General features: G+C 39.4%; 2 long non-coding RNA genes across 2 annotated transcripts in view; one reads left to right on the plus strand and one right to left on the minus strand.

Annotated features, from left to right (window-relative positions):
- The window catches only part of LOC309523341, a 708,831-nt gene that overhangs the window by 387,629 nt on the left and 309,094 nt on the right, over nt 1–12,108 (plus strand). The window lies entirely within an intron of this gene.
- The window catches only part of LOC309523349, a 521,358-nt gene that overhangs the window by 382,541 nt on the left and 126,709 nt on the right, over nt 1–12,108 (minus strand). The gene's annotated exons all lie outside the window — the stretch shown is intronic.

A 12,108-nucleotide genomic window follows, 5' to 3' on the forward strand; every position in this document is an offset into this window, starting at 1 on the left:
TAAGACCTTATGTTTTATTCTTGGTCTTCTCACTGACCAAATGAATTTAGATATTTCTTTCTGGCAGCAGTCAATGCAACCAGTTTTCCCAATAACCGGAATAGTCTGAAACAAGAAAAGCATCTTTGGCAAAATGTTTAATTTAACCGCCGATATATGGCCCCAAAATGATATTTTTAACCTACTCCACCTCTCCATGTCTCTTTTAATTCCTGCCCAGCACTTAACATAATTCTCTTCATAAAGATTAATATTTTTAGATGTCAGCCAAATTCCCAAATATTTGATTTTTGAATATACTGTATTTTTCGTTCTATAAGACGCACCAGACCATCAGACGCACCTAGTTTTTGGAGGAGGAAAACAAGAAAAAAATATTCTGAATCCCAGAAGCCAGAACAGCAAGAGGGATCACTGCGCAGCGAAAGCAGCGATCCCTGTCACTGTTCTGGCTTCTGGGATAGCTGCGCAGCCTGCATTCGCTCCATAAGACACACACACATTTCCCCTTACTTTTTAGGAGGGAAAAAGTGAGTCTTATAGAGCAAAAAATACGGTATTTTTTAAGAGAGTTTGTACTGGTCCAGTAAACACTTCCGCTGCGCCACCAGCAACAGCTCTCTTTGCAGAGCATTAATTAAGTCCAGTGCAGAGATTCTTGTTGCAGTACAAGCTTCAGAGTCTCAGCAGCAAAGAAATAACGACACAGGGAAGCCTGTCCTTCCAAAGACAGGTTTATTGCAGAAAGATAACAGAAACGCCCTTTCGGACATTTTTGCTTCACGCCCCACACACAGAGAAACAAACACTCTTTATATACTGAGCAACTTAACAACTTAACGAGCTTAACTACTTAAAGTTACATGACATTGCTAACTTGCCAGCGTCTTAGGTTTCACACCCTAACACCCCCTCTCGCTGGCAATACAAAAAACAAAAAATTACTTCAGACCCATTTCTTCACAAAAATTTTCATGCCGCTGAAACCCAAGCGGTTTTGTAAAACCATCAGCTTGATTTTCATGACTGGGACAGTAATTTAATTTAACAATTCCTGCTTTTACCGTTTGACAAACATTTTGAAAGTGGATATTCAAATGTTTTGTACGACCTTTAAACTGCCCATTTTGTGCTAACTTAAGACACGGTTGATTATCACCCCATACAGTGATTGGAGTAATGGCCTTTTCATACATCTCTTGTGCCAAGCATTTGTAAAATTCTAGATCTCTACATAACTCAGACAAGGCACAGAACTCAGCTTCTGTTGACGACAAAGCAATCAGGTTCTGTTTCTTGGATCTCCACCCAATCAGAGAGTTACCAAATTTTATTACACAGCCAGACACTGATTTTCTATCCTTTAAATTTGCCCAATCACTATCTGCCCAACAAGTAATCTGTGCTTGTCCTTCCGAAGATAATTCAAGGCAAAAATCTTTGGTGTATTGTAAATATCTTAACACTCTTTGAATTCCTTTCCATGCATTTACACTAGGTTTCGAAGCTTCTCTGCTGAGTAAGTTAACAGCGTAAGCAATATCTGGTCTACTCCATTGCGAAAGATGAAGTAAGCTTCCCAGTGCTGACTGAAAGATTTCAGCACGCTTGAATTCAGCACTATCCTTGAACTCATTGTCTTTTACAAAACCCATTTCCATTGGTGTTCTAACACCTGCACACTCCGTCATGTTAAACTTTTTCAACATTTGCAATATCTTGCCTTTTTGATTCAGTAGAAAACTGCCATTTTTGGTCCTATCTATCTGCACACCAAGATAGACCTTCACATCACCAAGATTCTTAACTTTGAAGTGTTTATTTAACTCTTTGGCTAGTTTTTTTACTTGTTCTTGTGTCTTTGAAGTATAAATCAGGTCATCTACATAAACAAGCAAAGATTCTTGAGCATCTCCTGAGCTTCTGAAATATAAGCAATTGTCAGCCTTGCTCCTGCTAAAACCAATGCCTACCAAAACGTCATTCAAACACTCATTCCAATTATGAGCAGATTGCTTGAGTCCATAAATAGATTTATGTAGTTTCCATACCTGATTTGATTTACCAACTTTCAATCCTGGCGGTAGCTCCATATAGAGCTCTTCAGCCAAGTCTGAATGAAGATAAGCTGTAGAGACATCAAATTGATTCACTTTGAACCCTTTCTGAGCAGCAACTGCTAATAGTGCCCGTAGGGTTTCACTCCTTGAAGTGGGTGCATAGACTTCGGAATAATGTAACCCCTTTCTTTGCGTAAAACCTCGAGCTACAAGTCTTGCTTTGTACTCTGGTTTCCCCATTGCTGTTGTCTTTATCCTGTACACCCACCTACAACTTACTGCCTTGGTACCTTCTGGCAGTTTGGTGATAGAAAACACACCCAGTTCTTTCATAGAATTCAACTCCTTTTGCATGGTCTCACGCCACCTACTGGCCTCCTCCTGGGGTAATTGCTCAACCTCCTCAAAACTTTCAGGTTCGCAATTTGCCAAACCAGCCCAAACACTAATAGCTTGGTACCTTTCAGGAGGTTTACCTTTGTTGGTACGCTTAGAACGCCTTAACAGTTCCTGCGATGTTCCTTCAGTTTCCCCCTCTGACCCAGAATCACTAGTCGTCACCTGTTTGTCACTAGTAGTTGAAGAACTTTCTGATTCTGACTTTACACGTCTCTCTTGCTGTACAGGTGAACTTTTAGAGCTAGAAGATTCTGACTTTACAGACTTGGGTGAACTAGGCGATTTCTCACCCTCGTCCTCAGACTTAAATTTCTCAGTCTGTTCTGGAACTAACACCTGCCCTGGGGCCTGAGTTTCATTGCTACTGTTCACCACATCAAATAGTATGTCAGGATTTCCATGAATTTTATTCCAACCATCCTGTTCACAAAATTCCGCACTTCTACTGATTGTGATTTTCGTTTGATTGCCTTCTACATTCACAAATCTCCAACCTTTTGTGTTTGCTTGATAACCACAGAAAAACATTTCTTTAGACCTAGGATCGCCTTTCCTACGTTGTGCCCTAGGCACCAGCACATAAGCACGACATCCAAAAACTCTTAGATGATCAATTTTTGGTTTTTTCCCAAATAGCATGAAGTAAGGAGTGTTGCCTACTGTGCTATTGTACACTCTATTAAAAGTATAATTCGCATACAGTGCAGCCTCAGCCCAAAAACGCTGTGGAAGTCCAGAATCAAACAGCAAAGCAGCAATGGCTTCCTGTAATGTTCGAAATTTTCTTTCGGCAACTGCATTCTCCTGTGGTGAATAGGGATTGGTAAGTCTATGAACTATACCTTTCCTTTTTAACCACGTCTCCAGCGTGTGGTTCACATATTCCCCACCACGATCTGATTGTATTTTACGTACCCTGGTGTCAAATTTACATTCAACTTCTTCAATCCCATCCATCAGGATGGAAGCTGCTTGTGATTTTTCTTTCAGAAAGAAAACCCAACTAGCCCTTGAAAAGTCATCCACCAAAATTTGCATAAATCTCGCACCTCCAAGCGATTTGACTGGCATAGGGCCACACACATCTGTGTGCACAAGTTCAAAGGGTTTCTTGCTTACTCTATCAGATCTAGGATAGTTACATGTCTTAACCTTAGCATGTTTACAAGCACAGCAATCCAGAAAATTTGGACAGGGTTTAATGTTACACTCCTCAGCTAAATCTGGCATCTTGCTTACATACTTAAAGCATATATGAGCTAACCTTCTGTGTAGTAGATGTGCACAACCTGTATGAGGAGCCTTATTTACACACTTAGCTTGCGCTTCACCTGTTGAAAATCTACCTGCTGCTAACTGCTCTTCATCCAAAACAAAAAGCCCATCCTCACAGGGAATTTTAACTAGCTCCTTTCCCTGTTTCGAAATGGTGCACACATCATTTTCAAACTCAACCTTAAAACCACTTTTTACCAGGCATGACACACTCAAAAGTCCATTCTTCATTCCTGGAAGAACAAAAACAGGAAGGTTAGTTTGCAAACAGTTAACATATATTGTGCCTTTAAGGTTCATTTCTCGTTTACTATTGTCTGCTATAGTCACAGTTTTTGCAACTGGCAATGTCTTGCAGTTCATCAACCGGCCACTAGATGTCGCTGGAACTAAACTGTGACTTGCTCCACTGTCAATTATCCACTTCAAGGTTTGTTGACTCCTTTTAGGACCCTGTTGTGCTGCCATTGCAGATAGTCCCTTATCAGCACCTGCTCCCCCTCTGGATCGTTGATTCTTGTAGTTCTCACGTCGTCTTCCCCTGTAACTCCGGAAACTGGCCTTGGACTGTTGAAATTCCTGTTGCTTTTCTGGACACTTTGCTATCAAATGAAACCTGCTGCCACATCGAAAACATGACTTGCTGGCCATAGCAGACACTTGTGAGGCTTCCTTACAGCTCTGCCTGCTAGTTTCCCCACGCTGGGAATTATCTGAACATCCAGCCCTTGGGATATTTGAATTATCAATACGTTTTCGATGATGTTGATATTCTTGCTCACACAATCTACCAGTCACATAATTCATATTCAGCTGGTCCTCTGGCAAAACTTGTAAAGTTAGTACTAAGTTTTCAAACTCTGCATGCAGGCTGCTAAGCAGAGTATAAACTTTAATATTTTCAGGAAAATTCACACCTAAAGACGACAGTCGGTTGAAATACTCAGTCATCTGTGACGTGTGTTCAACCACACTATCCCCTGGCTTCAGTTTCAACTCATACAAAGCACGTATAATGTTCACCTTCTCTCCGGGCGTGGCTCTATGGTGAATTCGCCTAAGAGCTTCCCAAATTTCAAATGCAGACCTTAAATTTTCCACATGAGGTAATTGGGAATCGTCTATTGATACCATCAACATGCATCTAGCTTTAGTGTCCATTTTATCATGTTCCCTGTTCTGAGCATGTGCAGCAGCCTGTTGCTCTGCTGTGGCATCTGCTGCAACAGCCACAAACGGCCTTCGCCTCTGGACATAGTCAGCCCACACTTCTTTGGCTTCCAACCAGACTTGAGCCCTCTTAGACCACTGCACGTAATTAGCAGAGTTCAACTTTGTAAAGGGAACCAGGAAATTTTCCACTGCCATTCTTGGGGTCTGCTGCTACTCCCTCTGTGTGCCCTTTCTTCTCTTTCCCCTTGGGATTTGTTTTACTCACTTTTCAGATGCCTCCAGCCTCCTCTGAAGCCTTTTAAACTTTTTTCTTCTTCTCCGTCTCTTCACTAGCAACCTATCACCGTCCTCTGGTTTTGTTAACAAAACACAAACACAACGGGAGGTCAAGCTAGCCTTTTGCAGCTAATGAAGCTGTAAATCTTCACTTACGCAGCTCTCTCAATTTTCTGCAGCCTCTCAGTTCCTTTAAGAGCTGGATTTATGACCAAGCCGGTCTTCTCTCATCCGAAAGCTGCTTTCACTTTCTCTGCACACAATACAGCTGTAGAAACGTAGGAGTCCATAACCTAAGAGAGTTTGTACTGGTCCAGTAAACACTTCCGCTGCGCCACCAGCAACAGCTCTCTTTGCAGAGCATTAATTAAGTCCAGTGCAGAGATTCTTGTTGCAGTACAAGCTTCAGAGTCTCAGCAGCAAAGAAATAACGACACAGGGAAGCCTGTCCTTCCAAAGACAGGTTTATTGCAGAAAGATAACAGAAACGCCTCCGGAGCTTTCGGACATTTTTGCTTCATGCCCCACACACAGAGAAACAAACACTCTTTATATACTGAGCAACTTAACAACTTAACGAGCTTGACTACTTAAAGTTACATGACATTGCTAACTTGCCAGCATCTTAGGTTTCACACCCTAACATTTTTAATTCTGTTAATTTCTCAATTTCCTCCTTTTCTATTGACGATAGATTTTTTGCTAATAATTTGGTTTTATTAGGCGGAGATCCGTAAAAAATCACAGGCGGGAGAAGCCTGTGAGTGTGGGATTCGGCAGGCACCTTTTGCGCCTCCCCTACTCTCGGGGAAACCCAGTTTCAGGGGTCCGGAGCGACGTGGGGTGAGCGGCGCGGTGCTTCAAATTGTCTGCTTCTTCCACGGGGCGAAGCCGCATAGCTGTTGCCGGAGAGCACTGACTTTTTCCTGTGGACAATTTGACTTCAAAGTAATTATCCGTGAGTAGAGCTGAAGTGGGAGAATTGGATTTTTAAACGTTTAATTTGGTATCGAAACGGGGAGGTTCAATACAGGAAGTCCGCCTTCCCCTTTTGTAAATAGACTGAAGCAATGAGGCTGCAAGCTGAAGTCTTGGAAAGCCTTTTGTAAAAGACTAAATTTCCATCAGCAAAGAACATTAAACACCCCCTTGGAGGCAGGAGAGGGGGGGGAGTTGTGGACTGAGTATGCCTGTAGGAGAGAGCGAAGAGAGTTAAAATACCGCCGCTCTGACCCTGGAAACGGGCTGCTAGCAGGACTGTCTTTTGGAATGTTCATTGACAGTGTTTAGAACGTTCATTGACAGCTAGCTAAATAAGATAAAGACATTGTTTCTACGGTCTCCGGCTGCTTTTAAAAAGGAGTAAAAGTAACTGAAAACTGAAACTAACTTTGGATTGTTTGAACTATGTTTAAAAGACGACATTACTGACTAATATAAATAGAAACTGTTTCCCCCTAGTGGAAGCATTTGAAACTGGTGGCTTTATAAGAGCTGGGCTAGGGGAATTTCCAGCTGCAAGATAAAAAACTGTGAGACTCTGGGACTGACCTTGAATCTTTTAAGAGTTATGGCAAATGGAAAGGAAAAAACAGACCAGTCAACTGCTGAAAAAACATTAAGGTCTGGGAGGACTTGGCAGCAACCCAGGAGAGGCTCAACATCAGGCCAAGAGGAATGTTGACAGAAGAGGTCTTAGCGGTTGCATTAAATAAGATAAATGATTCACTGGAACAGCTTAACAAGAAAACAGACGCGATAAATGCGAAAGTGGATGCTGCAACTATTAAAATCGACTTAAATACAGAAAGTATAAATAATATGGGACAAAAGGTGAATACCAATACAGAAACCATCCAGAAATTGATACAGGAATCTACTTTGATACAGCAAACTGCGGAGGAAGCCAGGGAGAAAGCCGTTGCTGCTGAATTTAAAGTAACACAACTGGAGAGAGAGAGAGTCCCAGCCTTACAGAGGCAACTTGATGAACATAAGTTGACGCTTGCTATGATTGAACTTAAAGAAAAACTGACGAATCTGAGGATCAGAGCCCTACCTGAATTGGAGAAGGAAAGCTTGACAGACTTTCTCACACAGGAATTTGCTGACTTCTGGGACTTGGACTTGGGTCAAGAAGAGTTTAGAATTGTGAGGGCCTTCAGACTTGGAAGAGGAGGAAAAAAAGAGAAGAATAGAATAAGAGACTGCTTGATCACCCTTCGAACTAAAGAAGAGAGAGATAGAATCTTGGGTTGGCACTACCAGAAGAACCTAGAAGTACAACAGTCAAGAGTGGAAATTTTTTAAGACGTCCCGAAATATCTTTTGGATCTTAGGCCTAACTATGGAGATATTGTTGCCCTGCTGAGAAGGAATAAAATCATCTTTAGGTGGGAGTTTCCCCAAGGTCTATCTTTCAGTTTCAAAGGAAGGAAAATAAAAATAAGATCAGTAGAAGATAAAGTAAAGTTTTTGTATAAATATGAAGAAGATCTGCAGAAGGGACTTGGAAAAGAGCCAAGAGCATCGGATAGAAGATCACCTGATAGAGGACTAGAGCAAAGAGCATTGGATAGAAGATCACCAAACAGGGGAATATTGGATATATCAGCATTATCCTTTGGATTGGTTCTCCCAGTGAACGTGCCACCACCACCACCAACAGAAGAAGAGTAAGCACTGGGTGCAGTTGGAGGAATATCAGCGCAATTACATGATGGCGTTGCAGGTTTCGAGCTGGAATGTCGAGACAGGACAAACATTGGTTAAGAAAGTGAAATATTTAGGGGTTAACATGACTGCCAAAAATGTGAATTTCTTTAAGGATAATTATGAAAAATGTTGGATTGAAGTGAAAAAGGATTTAGAAGTATGGACAAATTTGAAGTTATCATTGTTAGGCCGAATTGCTGTGATAAAAATGAATGTGTTGCCAAGGATGTTGTTTTTGTTTCAAACATTGTAAATTTTGGATAAGATGGATTGTTTCAAGAAGTGGCAGAAATATATTTCTAGATTTGTTTGGCAGGGCAAGAAGCCTCGAATAAAATCTAAGATATTAACTGATGCCAAAGAAAGAGGAGGATTTGCCCTGCCAGACCTTAAACTTTATTATGAATCAGCTGCTTTTTGCTGGCTGAGAGAATGGCTGCTTCTTGAAAACACTGAAATGTTGGATCTAGAAGGCTTCAATAATGCATTTGGCTGGCATGCATATCTGTGGTATGATAAGGTAAAAGCACATAAAGCGTTTAAAAATCATATTGTTAGAAAAGCATTGTTTAATGTTTGGATAAGATATAAGGATTTGTTAGAAAAGAAAACCCCAAGATGGTTGTCACCAATGGAAGCGAAGGCACAGAAAAAACTCAATATGGAGGCCAAATGGCCGAAATATTGGGAAATTCTGGAACAAGATGGAGACAGAATAAAATTGCAGAGTTTTGAAAAATTGAAAAACAAAGTGCGAGATTGGCTCCATTATTACCAAATAATGGAGGCATACAATTTGGACAAAAAAGTGGGCTTCCAGGTGGAAAAATCAAAATTGGAAACAGAATTGTTAGACCCAAAAATCAAGAATTTGTCAAGAATGTATAACTTGCTGTTGAAATGGAACACTCAGGATGAAATGGTGAAATCAACTATGATTAAATGGGCATAAGATGTTGGACATAACATAATGATGGCTGACTGGGAACAGTTATGGACCACAGGTATGAAATTCACGGCATGTAATGCCCTAAGAGAAAATTTAATGAAAATGATTTATAGGTGGTACATGACACCAGTCAAGCTAGCAAAAAATTTACCATTTGCCCGACAATAAATGTTGGAAATGTAATGAGACTGAAGGTACATTCTTTCACCTTTGGTGGACATGCCCAAGGATTAAGACATTCTGTGAGATGATTTATAATGAAATGAAAAAGGTATTCAAATATACCTTCCTGAATAAACCAGAGGCCTTTCTCCTGGGCATGGTCGGCCAATTGGTGCTAAAGAAGGATAGAACTTTTTTTATGTATGCAACAACAGCAGCATACAGAAGTATTGGAAGACACAAGATTTACCCACCCGGGAAGAATGGCAGATGAAGTTGATGGACTATATGGAACTGGCGGAAATGACTGGCAGAATCCGAGACCAGGGAGAAGAGTCGGTGGAAGAAGACTGGAAAAAGTTTAAAGACTATTTACAGAAATATTGTAAAATTAATGAATGTTAGAAGAATGTTGGAATGAAGTTATGTGGCTTTAGTAGAAATGTTATAAGGAATTATGTATAAATAGATTAATAGAATATTAATGGAAAAATAAGGTTAGAATGTGTTAAGATAATTATAGGATAGAAAACAGAGGAAGATGGAAAGGAATTGCTGAAACAATTAACAGAAGTGGAATACAAAAGGGGAGGTGTGAGGAGGTCGTTGAAATATGTGAATGAAAGATAAGATATTGAAATTGTTTGATGTGTTTTAAACTGTTTTTGTTTGGTTTTGTTAGTTTAATGTGTTAGTGTTATGTAGTGTTTTTGTATTGTATTGTATTGTTTGTCTTTTTTGTAGTGTTTAAATTGGAAAAGTAATAAATATTATTTTCAAAAAAAAATATAATTTGGTTTTATTAATATTCAATTTAAATCCAGAAATCTTTCCATATTCTTGAATGATTTCCAGCACTTTCGCACTTTTGTAAGACTCTCTTTTGGATCCTCAGTTGTTATAATAAGATCATCCGCAAACGCCCTCAGTTTATAACTACTACTCCCCAGCTTTATCCCTTTAATATTTTTTTCCTCTCTGATTTGTTTATTTAGAGTTTCCATTGTTAAGATAAATATTAACGGAGAGAGCGGACAGCCCTGTCTCGTCCCCTTGTTGATTTCGCATTCCTGAGTTATATTCCCATTTATTATAATTTTAGCTTTTTGTTTTGTATATATCACTTTAATATCTTTACAATATTGATCTCCAAATTCCATCTGTTGCAACATACCCTTCATAAACTTCCAGGATATGTTGCCAAAGGCTTTCTCCGCTTCCACTGCCATTAAAACGGCTGGCTTATCTATTCTTAAATCCGGGTATTCCAGCAGATTTATAATATTTCTTGTATTACTCTGAATCTGTCTACCGGGGAGAAAGCCTGCTTGATCACTATGGATAATATTCTGGAGGATTCTTTTTATTCTTTCAGCTAAAATATATGCGGATAATTTATAATCATTATTCAGGAGCGATATGGGTCTAAAATTAGTTATTGCTTGCTGATCTGTTCCCTGTTTCGGAATTAGCGTAATAAAACTTTCTTTCCATGACTCAGGCATCTTGCCCTCTTTCAGAATGTTATTCATAATATTTTTGAGAGGTGCAGAGAGAACATCCTCTAATTTTTTATAATAAATGGCTGGGAGGCCATCTGACCCTGGTGTCATTCCAGACTTAGATTTCTTAATGGCCCTTTGGATTTCAAACGCTGTAATGGGCGAGTTCAGGAGTTCTCTTTGTTCATTAGTTAATTTTGATAAGTTGTTTTGGTCTAGATATTATTTTACCTCTTCTGTTGTTTCTCTTCCTTCTTTATAGACAACTCTATCAGGAACCACCTTCTTTATAGAGTTCTTTATAAAATTCTGCAAATCTTTTTTCAATTTCCTTAGGGCTACTTATTATTTTGTCCCCAATTTTGATTTTATTAATTATCCTTTCACACGCTTTTCTTTAGCTGCCAAGCCAGTAATTTGCCTGGCTTGTTAGCGAACTCAAAATTTCTGTTTCTTTTTTTTTTTAGCGTTTATTAATTTTCCAATAAAAACATCCAATTAACATTGTTTTGGCCTCTATTTTATTACTAATATACAGCACCACCCCTCTTTTTTTTACCTTATCCAAGGTTTCAAATTCATTCCCCAGTCGTTTATTAATTAACACTTTTTTATGTCTCCTGGCCACGTGTGTCTCCTGAAGACAAATAATATCTAAATTTTTCCTTTTTAGACACTGTTCAATTTTATCTCTTTTCTTTTTATCATTCATACCGTTAATATTCCAATTCCAAATTTTTAAGCCCATAGCGCTTATTTTTTCCTTTGTTTTCTTTTACTATCTTCCTATCTATTCTAAGTTTCCTGAATCTTCTACTTCCTCTTCTTCCTCCTCTCCCGACCCACTCCCCTCCTCCCCCCCCTCCTCTATCACTCTTGGTTCTCCCGGAGAGGCTCTATCAGCTTTTCCTATCTCCTGAATTTCAGCTTTAAGTTCCTTATATTTCCTGAGGAATTTCCCGGTTTCTTCGTGGTTTATCAACTTGTGTCTCTTGCCTCTATATGTAAATGATAACCCTTCCGGGAATTCCCACCTAAACTCTATCCTGTTTTTCCTCAATGTCTGCACCAATGATTTATAAGAATCTCTTCTTTTAAGTAATCTTATTGGGACATCTTTAAAAATAATTATATAATTCCCATCTATGTTCAATCTCTTTTCTCTATTCCTTTGGAGGATTCTGTCTCTCATTTCTTTACTCTTAAATGTAATCAGACAGTCGCCTGGAAATTTCTTTACCCTTGTTGCATTGACACGCATTCTAAATGCGTTCAATATACTGTTAGCCATTTCCTCCACTGACAAGCCCATCCATTCTGCTAACTCCTTCGTCAGTTTTTCTTTAATGTTCTCATTCTGTGTCTCTGAGATCGCTCTCATCCTCAGATTCACCTCCCTCTGCCTCAATTCATTCATCGCAATAATATCTTTCATCTCTTCCTGCGTCTTACTTAGTTCCATCACTTCAGATCAACATCAATTGGCAAGGGGAAAAGCTATTGATAGTGGGGATTTATGCCCCGAACGGAAGCAAAACCGAATTTTTTAAAAGATTAGAAGAGAAATTAATGGATTATGTGGATCAAAAAATAATAT

The sequence above is a fragment of the Podarcis vaucheri genome (genome assembly GCF_965113315.1).
Source record: "Podarcis vaucheri genome assembly, chromosome: W".
In the NCBI taxonomy this organism is placed as follows: domain Eukaryota; kingdom Metazoa; phylum Chordata; class Lepidosauria; order Squamata; family Lacertidae; genus Podarcis; species Podarcis vaucheri.